Source organism: Thalassophryne amazonica, chromosome 8 (genome assembly GCF_902500255.1).
Source record: "Thalassophryne amazonica chromosome 8, fThaAma1.1, whole genome shotgun sequence".
NCBI lineage: Eukaryota > Metazoa > Chordata > Actinopteri > Batrachoidiformes > Batrachoididae > Thalassophryne > Thalassophryne amazonica.
In genome coordinates, this window is record NC_047110.1 from 37,029,936 (window position 1) to 37,043,755 (window position 13,820).

The window sequence follows — 13,820 nt, forward strand, 5'->3', positions numbered from 1 at the left end:
CGTAGACTTTGATGAATCTGCATGCACAGCAGTCAGTGTGTGCGGGAGAGAAATAAGCTTGAGTGTCAATCTTTTTACACGAAGATCAATACCAGCGGTGGTATCGATATTATCGATATTAGGATCGATCCGCCCACCTCTCGTTTCAAGTAATCCTCCACAGGAGCTCCTTTGAGTCGTCATAAAGCCCGCCCCATATGAGCTGTGATTGGCTGTGATTGGTCCTGCCTGTTTTCAGAGTCGGACCAGACCCTTTTGCAAAGTGAATTATGGGTCTGGTTTCCCCGGATGCAGAGGACTGAGTGCAAAGTGGAAATCCAAAAAAAAACAGATTAGAGTAATTCCTCTTTCAAAAATGCAGTTCTCGTATAACATCCTGCAGACAGCTCAGAGGATGCGCTCAGCGTATGTTTATTCTGAGCAGGATGCCCCCTACAGGCGGTTACATAACCGCGCACTGACTCATTTCTCTAAGACGGGAGGAGGAGCAGGAGGAGGCGCAGCAGCTTTGGGGCAACATGTTCCCACTTTGGCACCAAGAGGTTCCGATGGCTTTCAGTTCAGGATCTTCCTGTGGATTCTGAAAAGTTTGTGCACGCGCCCCTCCTCCCACGTCTCCCTTCGTGCGCCGGTTGCGTAACCGCGCACCGTGCGTGCGTGCGTGCTGCTGCTGACGCGCAGCCCGGAGGAGGCGGCGGAGCTCCGAGCTGGCCCGCAGGTGCAAGTTGCGCTGCAGAGGAGGTACTTTGCTCCCAAGACATGTCTGCGGAGGCGCTCTGACCGACTCCTCCGAGCCGCAGCCTTTTCTGTTCCTCTTCCTCCTGCTGTTCTTCCTCCTCGCGCCGCGTCTCAAAGCGTCCGGATGCGCTGAAAGAGGAGCGCGGACGCCTTTTCCCTCCCCTCCTCCAGCCCCCCCTCCCGGGAACACCGGTGCCATTGGATGGAGAGAGGCGCCTGAAGCAGGGAGAGCGGTGGAGCTGGGCTACTCCTCCTCCCGACTGCACCAAAAAGAAAACTCTGGGTAAGACATGCCATCTGACTCCGCTGCATCACTCCGATTGGCCACCTGCTCCTTTGCGCACACGCAACATGCATGCATCTTTTTGCTCCTCATTGCGCTCCTCCTCCTGCTCCTCCTGCTCCGTGTTGACATTGAGGAGCTCCGTGTCTTGGCTGTGCAGTCAGCAGATGTTTGGCGGAGCTTCTCTGTATTTTGTCATTGGGAGGTCGACCTGTGCGCGAGCCTGAAGGGCTTAAAGGGGAGAAATGGACCCTGAGCTGCAGGAGCTGCTCCTTCAAAAACTAAAAATACAAAAAAAACCTCTACTTGACTTCAAGTTTTTAGGCCTGACAAATGTAATCATGTCCAAAGAACCAAAATTTAGAAAAAAAAAATGTGTAAAGTTTAGCTTTTGTCTTATGACTAAATTAATTTAAACCTTCTGCAGTTAGATCCATAAGTTAATGTACTGTGACGATTTTTGTTGCTTTTAATTGAAATGAAATAATCTAGATGTTTTTTAAGTGCAGATTGTTACCTTTGAGTTAAAGCATTTAACAAAAATATCATTTGGAATTATATCCATTTATAGAATAAACTTTGTCATTGTACAAGTACTAAGATTGCCATCTCTCCCATGTTCACTGAAACAAAAAAGTAATAAATAACTAAATAAATAGCTGTAAACATTCATCTCAAGAGAGTGAGGTGCAATGATAGTCCTGAGAGTTATTGTCAGTGCAAGTTATTGTAGTAGATGAGTAGTTGGGGTGGGATGGAGGCCACTGCTCCGGAGAAAAGCTGGTCCTCGTATTCTTTATATATATACACACACATATGTACACACAGACGGTAAAATAAGTATTGAACACCACCATTTTTTTTTTCAGTAAGTCTATTTCCAAAGGTGCTATTGACATGAAATTTTCACCAGGTGTTGGTAACAACCCAAGTAATTTACACAAACAAAGAAATCAAACCATACAGTGCACCCGGAAAGTATTCACAGCGCTCCACATTTTCCACATTTTATGTTACAGCCTTATTCCAAAATGGATGAAATTAATTCTTCCCTCAAAATTCTACACACAATACCCCATAATGATGATGTGAAAAATTTTATTTTTAGATTTTTGCATATTTATTAAAAATTAAAAACCTAAGAAATCACGTGTACATAAGTATTCACAGTCTTTGTAATGAAGCTCAGAATTGAGCTCAGGTGCATCCTGTTTCCACTGATCATCTTTAAGATGTTTCTACAGCTTAACTGAAGACCACCTGGGGTAAATTCAGTTGCTTGGACATGATTTGTAAAGGCACACACCTGTCTACATATGAGGTCCCACAGTTGGCAGTCCATGTCAGATCACAAGCCAAGCAGGAAGTCAAAGGTATTGACTGTAGACCTCCAAGACAGGATTGTCTCGAGGAACAAATCTGCTGCTTTGAAGGTCCCAATGAGCACAGTGGCCTCCATCATCCATAAATGGAAGAAGTTTGGATCCAAAAGGACTCTTCCTAGAGCTTAGCAATTGGGGAGAAGGGTCTTAATCAGGGAGATGACCAAGAACCTAATGGTCACTCTGTCAAAGTCCAGCATTCCTCTATGGAGAGAGGAGAACCTTCTAGGAGGACAACCACCTCTGCAGTGAATCCACCAATCAGGCCTGTATTCGCCCTATTTAGGTTTCAAATCCTGCAAAATCTCGCAAAACTTCGTAGAGGTCGCTGCGGTGCGAGATGTCGTTAACACTGAGAAATGCATTGAGATGGTCTGATCAAGCTGCACTTCAACCGCTGCACACGGACAACAGCATCGCAACATAAAACTCTGTGTATTGTGCCTAAAACTCTCGTGAATGTATTATCTTGGTTTAGAGACATTATTGGTTTGTTTATGTAAGCATGTGAGATGCTCAGGTTGTTTCTCCATTATTTTCAATGGGATTTGCTGTGAGCCGCGATCGCTTCCTGTTCATGTCGTTCTGGGGGAAAGTGAAGTTTGCTCTTTAATGTCCTGCTTATTGTCCTTTACAACACTGTTTGTCCTCTTTGTTCCAGAGTAATATATAAGATATCTGAAATTCGGTTGCGTTTATTAAAATTCCATGCAGATTAAACGTAGCAGACATGGATTATTTGGAATATTTGGTTTGAGCAAGTTTTCAGGGTCTCATTCATGCAGCCTCTTGATGAAAAGCATAAAATGTACATTTTAGTAGTATAACGTTCATTTACAATTATCGTCATGCGGATTCTCTATGTTGTTTAGACCGCAGAAACTCTCTGGTGTGCAAAGGATTATGGGATATAGGGCGAATAGTGTTATGTCTGTGTTTTTATGGTTGGCCAGGCAGTCTGCAATGAATTGCCCTTTAAAGGACTAATAAAGTATTCTGATTCTGATAGTAGAGTGGCCAGACGGAAGCCACTCCTTATTAAAAGGCACATGGAAGCCCACCTGGAGTTTGCCAAAAGGCACCTGAAGGGCTCTCAGACCATGAGAAACAAAATTCTCTGGTCTGATGAGACAAAGATTGAACTCTTTGCTGTGAATGTCAGGCATCATGTTTGGAGAAAACCATTTACCATCCCTACAGTGAAGCATGGTGGTGGCAGCATCATGCTGTGGGGATGTTTTTCAGTGGCAGGAACTGAGAGACTAGTGAGGATTGAGGGAAAGATGAATGCAACAATGTACAGAGACATCCTGGATGAAAACCTGCTGCAGTGCTCTTCTCTCAGATGGTGATAAAACAGCCGTAAGATGGAGTGTGAGTGAATAAGTTCAGGGTGACAATTACATGCAATCTGAATGCAATAATATGGAATCATTATGACAAAAAGGTGAACAGCCAAATCTGTTACCATCTGATGCAAATCTATTGTAATCTCCACGCAACCATCAGCTTGAGCATGTTTATTCTGGCACATTCTGGATCTTAATGTTAGGGCCCTGTCCCACTGGCATTTAGAAGGATTTGCATATGGATTGCGCACAAAATTGGCCCATATTCGCCAAACATCCGCAATATCCGTGTAACATGCCTGTATGAGTCGGCCGTCATCCGAACACGTCTGTGATCATCCGCAGAGGCACGCATGTCCGCAGCCAGGATTTTTGAGCTGTTCAAAAATCTGAATGCAGATAATATCCGCCTTACATACTCCATATATATTCAATTCATACACAATACATACTCACTCTATGTGCTGTATATCTGCCGTTAACCGCTGATATCCGCAACTGACGGGGATGTGCGGCTTGGCAGCGGACCGGGACAGTGTGTAAAACAGATATATATCGTGCCCATCATGTCCACATCACAAACTAAAATATGTTGTAGCGAATGCATACAGATTGGCCACGAATAAAGCATTTTTATTACATCTGCTTTGCAGCTGATTTGCGGACAGTCTGTGAATGCATAACAAACACGTCACGTAAACCCAAAGTGTGGCAGAAAACGACATACCTGCCAGTCAGTGCCGGTCCGGCTGTGTAAATCCACAAAGACGTAGCTGCTGCAATCCAGGACTTTTATTTAACACCACCAAAAGGAAGAGTTGCTGTTTACCCACAACTCACTCAAAAAAAAAACCAAAAGAAAAAAACACCGTCTCACACCCCGAGCGGCTTCCCCCCTCCCGCTCCCCAAACTCATGAACAGTTAACCCTCGCATGACAACATGAACATTAACTCTGTGATGAACTTGTCCAAGTCCAGCAAATGCTCCAGAGGCTGTATTGTTGGTGTGAATAGTGATGCCGACGGCCCGAGTGCGCTTCTTTTATGACCACAATGCAGATGCCGTGCACGCACAACACGTGCGCGATGCATTCATAATACACCCGTAATACTGCCGTGATAATCTCAATGTGTCGGATCAGTTTCCTCACTACATGCGTTATATAACCGTGATTGTTCATCATATATTCTCTATATATTATTAATATATCCGTAATTCATACTAGGACATTTGTCATTTTTGGCCATTTTTGTTGTGGATGACAACGAACGCCCACAATTTGTATACTCAATTCATGCGCAATTAATCCTCTCCCCAGTGGGACAGGGGCCCTTAGTCCCTTTGCAGCTGTGTAGGTGATAGAACCACATCACATCATGGTTCACTGGTAGGAGGAGAAGAATATGTGTTGGGTGGGCCAAGTAAAACCCCAAAAAAAAAAAATACAAAACCAAAAAAACACTGATTAACTGTGGGTGAGTCACATGTGAATGAAATAAAGAATGGGGAAGTGAAATAATATTTTATTATTATTTTGGCATTTCCTTACCACACACATGGTCACACGCCAACCACATCCAGTTCGTACAATCACATCGCACCACACAAATTAGCATGTCCTCACTGCACCCATCCCAGTGCCACGCCGTGTTCTGTGCACGTTTTCATGTGTCCACATGTAGATCCACCATAAACTACAGTCACTGTTCATCAGTCAAATATGCTCTGTGCATGTGTGTGTCAGGCCCGGATCCAGACTGGTTTGGACTGATGCAGTTGCATCGGTCAGATTTTTTTACGCATCGTTCGTCATCGGTAAAAAAAAATCTCAAATAATCCCGAATAGTGCCGAAGTGTCCCCGCGGTGAACACAGCTTTTGATTTGATCCCACAATGCACCACGCAGGTGTACACAGGAAAATTCAAACCAGATCAAACAAACATAGTGTTAGTCCAGTCGAGTCGATGATCATGGCATCCAGGAAAAGGTTGTGCAAGGAAAATTGGGCGCTTATTTCAGCAAGAAACGGTGAATGCTTTATAAATAGTTTTCAGACAATAGTGTGTTTGAAAGGCATTCTATGATGACTGAAATGACATTTTCTGTGGTTTTCTGACCATACATGTCAACCTATACGGCTTGTCCATAAATTATACGGATTTTTCCGAGTTTCAGAGTCATACGGACGTACAAATAAAGTTGGATATTCAGGGTTTGGTCTGCAGCGGCTCTGTAATCAACCGTTTCTGCAGCGCGACTCCACTTTGAAGCGTGAACCATTGAAGCAATGCTTCGATCCACTAGCTCGTTGGTTCTTTGATTCGCTGCTCTTCAGAAGCGGCAAATCCGCTTCTTAACCTCATTCAAAGCCATTAAAATACCGTGAGTCACTTTTGTGTGGATTAAAGTCACTAACTGGGACTCTTGTCTTGTTGCAGTCAAGAAAGGAGAATCGTCCTCCGTTCCTTTGGCACAGCTCCAAACTCTACACGGCTCTCTGCCGAGACAGAGTCCGGTCGGAATTAATAACTTCAAAATTAATTGCCGCTTTAAATAAAATGTGACAAGAAACTACAGTCGACTAAAATGTTTTTTTCCTCCCAAAATGAGACGTGCTGTATTTCTTTACAGATTACATCCTGACGTGCAGCACAGCAGCTGCAAGAGCTTAGCTCAGATATATGGAAAGACATTCATGCCAATAATGTCTGAAAGGAAATGCTTTTGACAAAAACTACAGATTTTGTTTATTCCTATTTATGTCCAGACATCAAGGATCCACCATGTCAGTTTTTGTTATAGTGTTGTTGCATGCTTTGAAGTTGGGAATTTTATTTTGATTTTTCCCCTGGTTTCAGCACCATGGACAGCGTGCAAAAATGTCAGTCACACAGCAACTCACAGACAGCTGCTGCGGGAGCAGCAGTGTCACTGTTCAGCGGCTTTCATCACCCACTGAGAATTAGAATAATAGTAATGATGTTTGGGTTGGTAGCGAGTGGATGATTTATGTATAGCAGCGGGTTCAGATGATGATCTGCATATGTGTGGTTTGCTGTGGGTCACAGGCTGATTCCAGTTGATCGTGTGGGCTGTGTGTCTGCATTCATAAATCAGACACTGACTGTTTGTAGCCTGTGCCAGTCTGTGTGAGAGTGAGCGCACTCGCTTCAAGTCAGACCGTGGTCATTTGGAAACAGGGTGCCTCCCACGTGGTGACCTGTGCAGTCACCTTTAGATTGAACGCGGTTGCGTGGAGGTTCAGGGTGCTGCACATTTAATGTCTAGACCAGCTGGTTGCTGCAACACTTTAGAGTCGGTCACCGGCAGCGAGATGATTCACTGCAACCACCGCACAACTGCCATTTTTCCATACTTTGAAGGAAGTGGCTGTGCTGTGTTTTACCGTGGTGTGACTGAGACATAATTGGTTGCTCAGCTGTTCCACGGCCAGGTGTGTTATATCATTTCATTTACAAATCGATAGAATGTCTAATTGATTTAAGGCAGTGGTGGTTGAATTCTTTCCTCTGAAGGGCCATAAATTATTTGGATGAAGAGCCACAGGCCAAAAATAAATGCTGATGTTATGTGAATTCTTTTACATTTTTATGTATTATGGTGGCAATGCGGATCTGGCTGTATCCGCTGTGGCGGCCCCAAACAAAAATCGGGAGCAGCTGAATGGAAAAGTGATTAAAAGTGTTATAGAATATTAACATTTTTAAAATCCAAAATAAAATTTCAAAATAATAAAAACACAATTTGTTAATTTTCACACTGTAAAAATACTCTGTGAAATTAGCAGTAAAATCCAGTGAAACCATGTCATAAAAAAAACTAGAAAGAAAAACAATGGGGTAATATTTAATTTACAACAATAATGTGTAAAATGTGGAACGAAACCGAACTGTGACTATAGCAGTACAAATATGTTAAAATGATTATATACCATTGTGGAATTTACAAATTACTGTAGTTTAAGCTCAGAACTACTGTAATACCACAAACTGTAAAATACAGTTTGACTTTACAGATGAGAATTTTCACAAATACGGTGAAATACTGATAATTAAGGGTTTGAAAAAAAGAGGTGATGTGTCTGTTTAAACTACGTTTTGAGGGTATTTAAACATAAGGTGACCATTTTGCAAAGATTTGATCTTCTAAATAGACAAAATTACAACACGTTTACACTGTAAAATTGACATATTTTATGTAAAACCATTTACATATTCACTGTATTTTTTTTACTAAATTCCCCTAGCAACCACAGCTGCCCGAATTTTTCCCGTAAAAACAAGTGAGCCTAGAAATGAAAAGGAGTGTTTAACGACAGAAAACCCACAGATGGAGGAGGGTGGAGATTTCTTACTCCTTGTGAGTGAAACTTAAAGGTTTTGCGTTACAGTGACATTTTGTGGACACACACGTGGGTTAAGGAAGAGTTAAGGAAATGTTTCTCTTTCATCAGTTTCATCAACGGTGTCTGACGATCCTCAGTCATAATCACTCCCTTTGACCTTAACTTTTAAAATGGCTGATTTGGGGTTATTTTGTTGTAACTCATACTTAATTAATTCAGCACTTGTATCACATGCCAAGCAAAAGTACAATTTGTTTATTTTGTGTGAGCTTCTAGAGCAGTTACCTCAGTGGGATAAGCAGCTGGGAAATGAATATATAGACCTAGGTTTGATTCCAGGTCACCGGGTCTTGTCCTTGGATGAGAAACTTCAACTGTGTTGTCTCAGTCCACCCAGCTGTAAATGTGTACTGGCTTTGGCTGGGGAAGTAACCTGCAGTGGACTGGCGTCCCGTCCAGGGGGAGTCGTAGACTCACATACGCTGTGATGTTTGCAGGTGACACTGTGATCTGTAGTGAGAGCAGAGTACAGGTTGAGTCTAGCCTGGAGAGGTGGAGATATGTTCTGGAGAGAAGGGGAATGAAAGTCAGTAGGAGCAAGGCTGAGTACATGTGTGTGAATAGAGGGAGGCCAGTGGAATAGTGTGGTTACACGGAGTAGAAGTGGTGAAAGTAGATGAGTTTAAATACTTGAGGTCAATTGTCCAAAGTAATGGAGAGTGTGGTCGAGAGCTGAAGAAGAGAGTGCAGGGAGGGTGGAGTGGATGGAGACCTATGTGCTGAGGCCTACTGGTGCCAAAACCCAGGATATTGTAGAATGAAGCACATATGAGTCTACGACTCCCCCTGGACGGGACGCCAGCTCAGCGCATATTACTTCCCAGCTGTAAATGTGCACCGGCTTTGGCTGGGGAAGTAAGTTACGATGGACTGGCGTCCCGTCCAGGGAGAGTCATAGACTCACATGTGCTTCACACTACAATATCCGGGGATATGGCACCAGTAGGCCTCAGCGCCTACATGCAACTTCCTTCTTCTTCTTGTCTGAGTTCAGGGTCAAATTTGAGGCAAAAATGTCCTAAAAGCATTTTTACTAGACATACCCCAGCTCCAAACTGAGGTTTAATCTGCAAAAATGTTGGTTTACAAATTGACTGGTTACAAATGAAGGCTGGTTTTGAGTTGGTTTTGGATGATCTGAGCTCTGCTGGGACACTTAGACCCCGTAGAAGAACGTTCACTCCAGTTTCTCACAGCTCAACCTTATGAAAGTCAACGTTTCAAACTGACACTTGATAAAAATTTGACTTGTGCCACTGGTGTTTAGCTGTGAGTGGGTACTTCCTGATGATGGAGGTAGGGGCAAGGCATCTCCAGAATAGAGGTGAAATAGCCATCAGTGTGTCATGAGATTCTTGCCTTCTTGCCGGGTTGAAATACGACCTGCTCAGAATTCAATACCTCCACCAGCACTTGCAATCATCCTGGCCGTTCGTTTTATGGCAACTGTGTGCGTGTGTGTCTGTGTCTGTGTATGCCTTTTTCCATCCCCACTGACACAAGAGCCGTGTTACTGTTCTGTTAATCAAGCTGTGTGTATCAGCTACAGTAAAGGTTCTGTGTCAGTATCAAAATGTTCTTTGCCGACCCCGAGCACCGGCTTCAACCTTAATGGATGACAGCTGATATTTCCAAATGAGGTTGTGTAAGGTTAGCAGTTCAGCCACATTTAACTTCTCCTCGAGGCTGGAACGTGAGTCATAAAATAAAACAATTGTATGATGTGTTGCATTTATGCGCTTCATTTTCCTGGAAGTTATTTAACATTAAACAGTGTTCATAAAATAACTAAATAGCTGCTTCATTGTTTATAATCTTAACCTGAGGTCATTTTTCTTGCCATGGCTTGCAGGTCTTTAGTGGGGATCTCATAAATGAAAACCAGGACTTCACACCCTTATTCTTGATCAGTCAGTTCATTCTGACCAGAATCTGTAAGTTTACATTTCCATTTTGTTCCTTCTTGAAATGATCATTCTAGAGCAGCTTACAGCCAAAAGAAATATGGTTTAATAATGTTCCCTGTAAGGCTGGGTGACACAACAATACATCTTGGAAATTACAAAATATCTACCATATTTTCCGTAGTATAAGTCACATAGAAGTGTAAGTCACACCTGTTACAAAAGGCATCTGAAAGAGGAAAAAACATTTTTAAGTCGCACTGGAGTAGAAGTCACACCTGTGTTTTCAGTATTATCAGCTCATTAATTTGGGATTTTTGTGCATTGTTTTAGTGTACTTTTTATAATTGCCATTTATTCTTTTATTATTGGAGTTTATTTTGTTTTGTACTTTGAATCCCATGAAAGTCCTCTATAAATATTTGCTGTCATTATTATTAAGAATAACAAGCACATGGTTTTCGCTATCCGGTTGTTAAGTGTGACGTAACGCATCATGTGATTTTCAACTTCCGGTTCCAAACAAAAAAGGCGCGCTGTCATTAACATTGAGAACTGCACTGAGATGATCTGATCAGGCTGCACTTAAACCTTTGCACATGGACAACAGCATTAACATCGCAACATAAAACTCTGTATATTGTGCCTAAAACTCTCCTGGATACATGAAACTGGGTTTTTAGACGTTGTTACTGCGTTTATGTGAAAATGTCAGACGCTCAGGTTTTTTCTCCGTTATTTTCAATGGGAGTTGCTGTGAGCTGCGATCGCTTCCTGTTCATGTCGTTTGGGGAGAAAGTGAAGTTTGCACTTTAACGTCCTGTTTATTGTAATAAATAATTTTTAATTAACAAGCAGACATGTATATTTTAAACTTGGAGGTATTTGGACCATGAAACAGATTTATCACTCGATGCGTTACTTCAGCGCTTAACAACCGGATATCAGTCGCACCTGAGTGAGAAGTCGCAGGGCCTCTCAAAGTAGAACAAAAGCCGCAACTTATACTCTGGAAAAGAAAAGATGTTACTCTTGGATCTGCTGTGTCATTCTGCTGTGTTGACCCCCGAATGGAAAAAACAGACAAACCGAAGGAACTTACTTAGGGTGCATCCGAAAAGTATTCACAGCGCTTCACTTTCTCCACATTTTGTTATGTTACAGCCTTATTTCAAAATGGATGAAATTAATTTTTTCCCTCAAAATTCTACACACAGTACCCCATAATGACAATAATAATAATAACCTTTATTTAACCAGGGAGAACCCCACTGAGATCAAAACCTCTTTTACAAGGATGACCTGGCCAAGAAAGGCAGCAGCACATCTCATAAAAATGAACATCAACTTGAGAATGTTGGTAATAAATAAAATACAATCATCTTGGTCATAATAACATTGCACATGATGTAACGTCTCGAACAGACTAAGCTTTAGAAACACAGGCATTGTACAAAAGAATCCTATTCACGATCTTGTAAAATAGACCGGAAGGTGTTCAAAGAAGTCAGTCTAGTCTTTGCTCAAGTTCGGTCCTCGAGAGCTACCTTCCTGATACTCTTCATTGTCTCCCTGCTCCAATACACCTGAATCCAATGAAAGACTCGTTAGCAGGCTTTTAATGAGCCTTTCATTGGATTCAGGTGTGTTGGAGCAGGGAGACAACTAAGAGTATCAGGAAGGTAGCTCTCGAGGACCGAACTTGAGCACCCCTGGTCTAGACAGTTTCAGATCAGACTAGAGAATGTTCCAGTCAGACAGAGCTGAAAAACTAAAGGCATTATTTCCCGCTTCAGTGTGGACACAAGATACACGAAACATAACATGTCAACGGCTTTCAGATCTCTGAAGTAAACGAAAGCAGACAAATGAGAATTTTGTAAACCAGAATCATCCAGTGTGTATAACACCTGACAGACAAAGAGGGCACGCCTGCTTTGGCATACAACTCACAGTGGTGGGTGAGGTGGCTACAACCAGTGATGAATCTCAGGGTGTAATGATACAGCGGGGTCAATGACTGTAGACAACTGGCTGAGGCACACCTATACACGACATTGCCATTGTCTAATAAGGGCAGGAAGGTAGCAGTTATCAGGAGCTTCCGAGCACTTAAGGAGAAGCATGACCTGTTTCTGTAGGAAGGAAGGAAGCTTAGCTTCACCCTTAATTTGAAGATCAAGTGTTTACAATTACTTTTAAAAGAGAGCTCTGTATTAATGTGAAAACATTTGTTTGTTTGTTTGTTTTAGATTTTTATAAATTTATTAAAAATTTAAAAAGGAATCACATGTAGATAAGTATAAGTACAGAGCTCCAGCATTCCTCTGGGGAGAGAAGAGAACCTTCCAGAAGGACAACCATCACTAGATGGCAGTGTTCATGGCGTGTGAATACCAATTGCCACACATTTGCTATACGTGCTGAATCACACTTAACAAACAGAATGTTCAGTTTTCAAATTGCCTTTTTTTAACAAATGAAAAAAATATGACATATTTACAAATACAGATTTATTTGTAAAAACACACACATTACAGTAACTTATGTGTTGGTTTTTTACATATAAATAAACCTACCAACCACCACTGATGACAGGAAGCTCATTTTCCTATAATGCCTTTTGGCATGTGTGCTCGGACCTTCAAAATTAGTGGATTACTTTAAAACTAAAACATATAGCTGATATTTTCACTTTGTAAAAATGACAGAGGTGACGTTAATTTCGATAACCCATCCGGATTTAGTTTGTTTAAAATTTTAACTATAAGTCAAAACTGCCTTGCTGTGCATTCCTGTGACATGTCTGCAAGTATGGCTGTGAAAACAAATGATCTTTTTTTTTCTATCACCTTCCATTCTCTCTGGTCACCAGATCTCTTTTGCTGAGAGAAGTTTCAGTAGCTGCCAGTCAGTACTAAAAGTTATCAGTTTAGCTGTAACTTCTACTAAATTTTTTAGGGGTTTATTGGTTTAGCTTTATAAAAGTTAACTTTTCAGTTAGAGGATTAACGGTTATCAAAGCTAACTTTTTGGTTAGCTGTGACCAGTGGTGGGCACAGATAACCAAAAAATTAACTTCGATAACAGATAATAAGATAACTGAAAAGTTATCTTTGATAAAGATAAACCGATAAACCACCCAAAAATGTATCGGAAGTTACAGATAATCGATAACCGATAAAGTTCGGCGTCGTCTATGGGACATTTGCAGTTACTAAAGAGCTAAAATTGATTTTGAACATGATCACTAAGCAGTAAAAGACCTAAAGAATAAGCAAGAATGTTTGACCATGCTGCCCCCTGCAGGAAACAGCACAGACAAATCCTGAGAGCACCCACGAAATCAACTCTTTACTAATCATAATCATTTTTCTTTCAACATTCTGCCCCTGCTGGAAGCTCTTGTTTACAACAACACTCCCACCACAGAGCCACACCAAGAGCAGCCATAAAGCCACCTCTCTATCAACTTCAATACTCCGGTCAGGCGGAGGTCTTGAAAAATAGTCATACTAACGTATGGTTTTTTGAAAATACTGATAGAATAACTCCATTAATGTCAATTCTGTCATTTGTACAAAGTTAAAATATATATCTTTTAATGTTGAATAAGGCACTAATTCTGAGGTTTTGTAACAAACACAGACCGCAAAGCATTCTGGGTAAAAGTGCTAAACAGTGATTGGTTCAGTAATCCATTATCTAAACCAACACGTTAATGTGACGTGTGTC

At 41.7% G+C, this 13,820-nt stretch overlaps 1 protein-coding gene across 1 annotated transcript in view; it reads left to right on the forward strand.

Annotated features, from left to right (window-relative positions):
* Positions 1-870: 870 nt before the first annotated feature.
* The window catches only part of syt12 (synaptotagmin XII), a 120,394-nt gene continuing 107,444 nt past the window's right edge, over positions 871-13,820 (forward strand). Inside the window, exon 1 of the mRNA XM_034175996.1 lies at positions 871-1,021. The gene's annotated coding sequence lies outside the window, so the exon portion shown is untranslated. The remainder of the gene's footprint in view (positions 1,022-13,820) is intronic.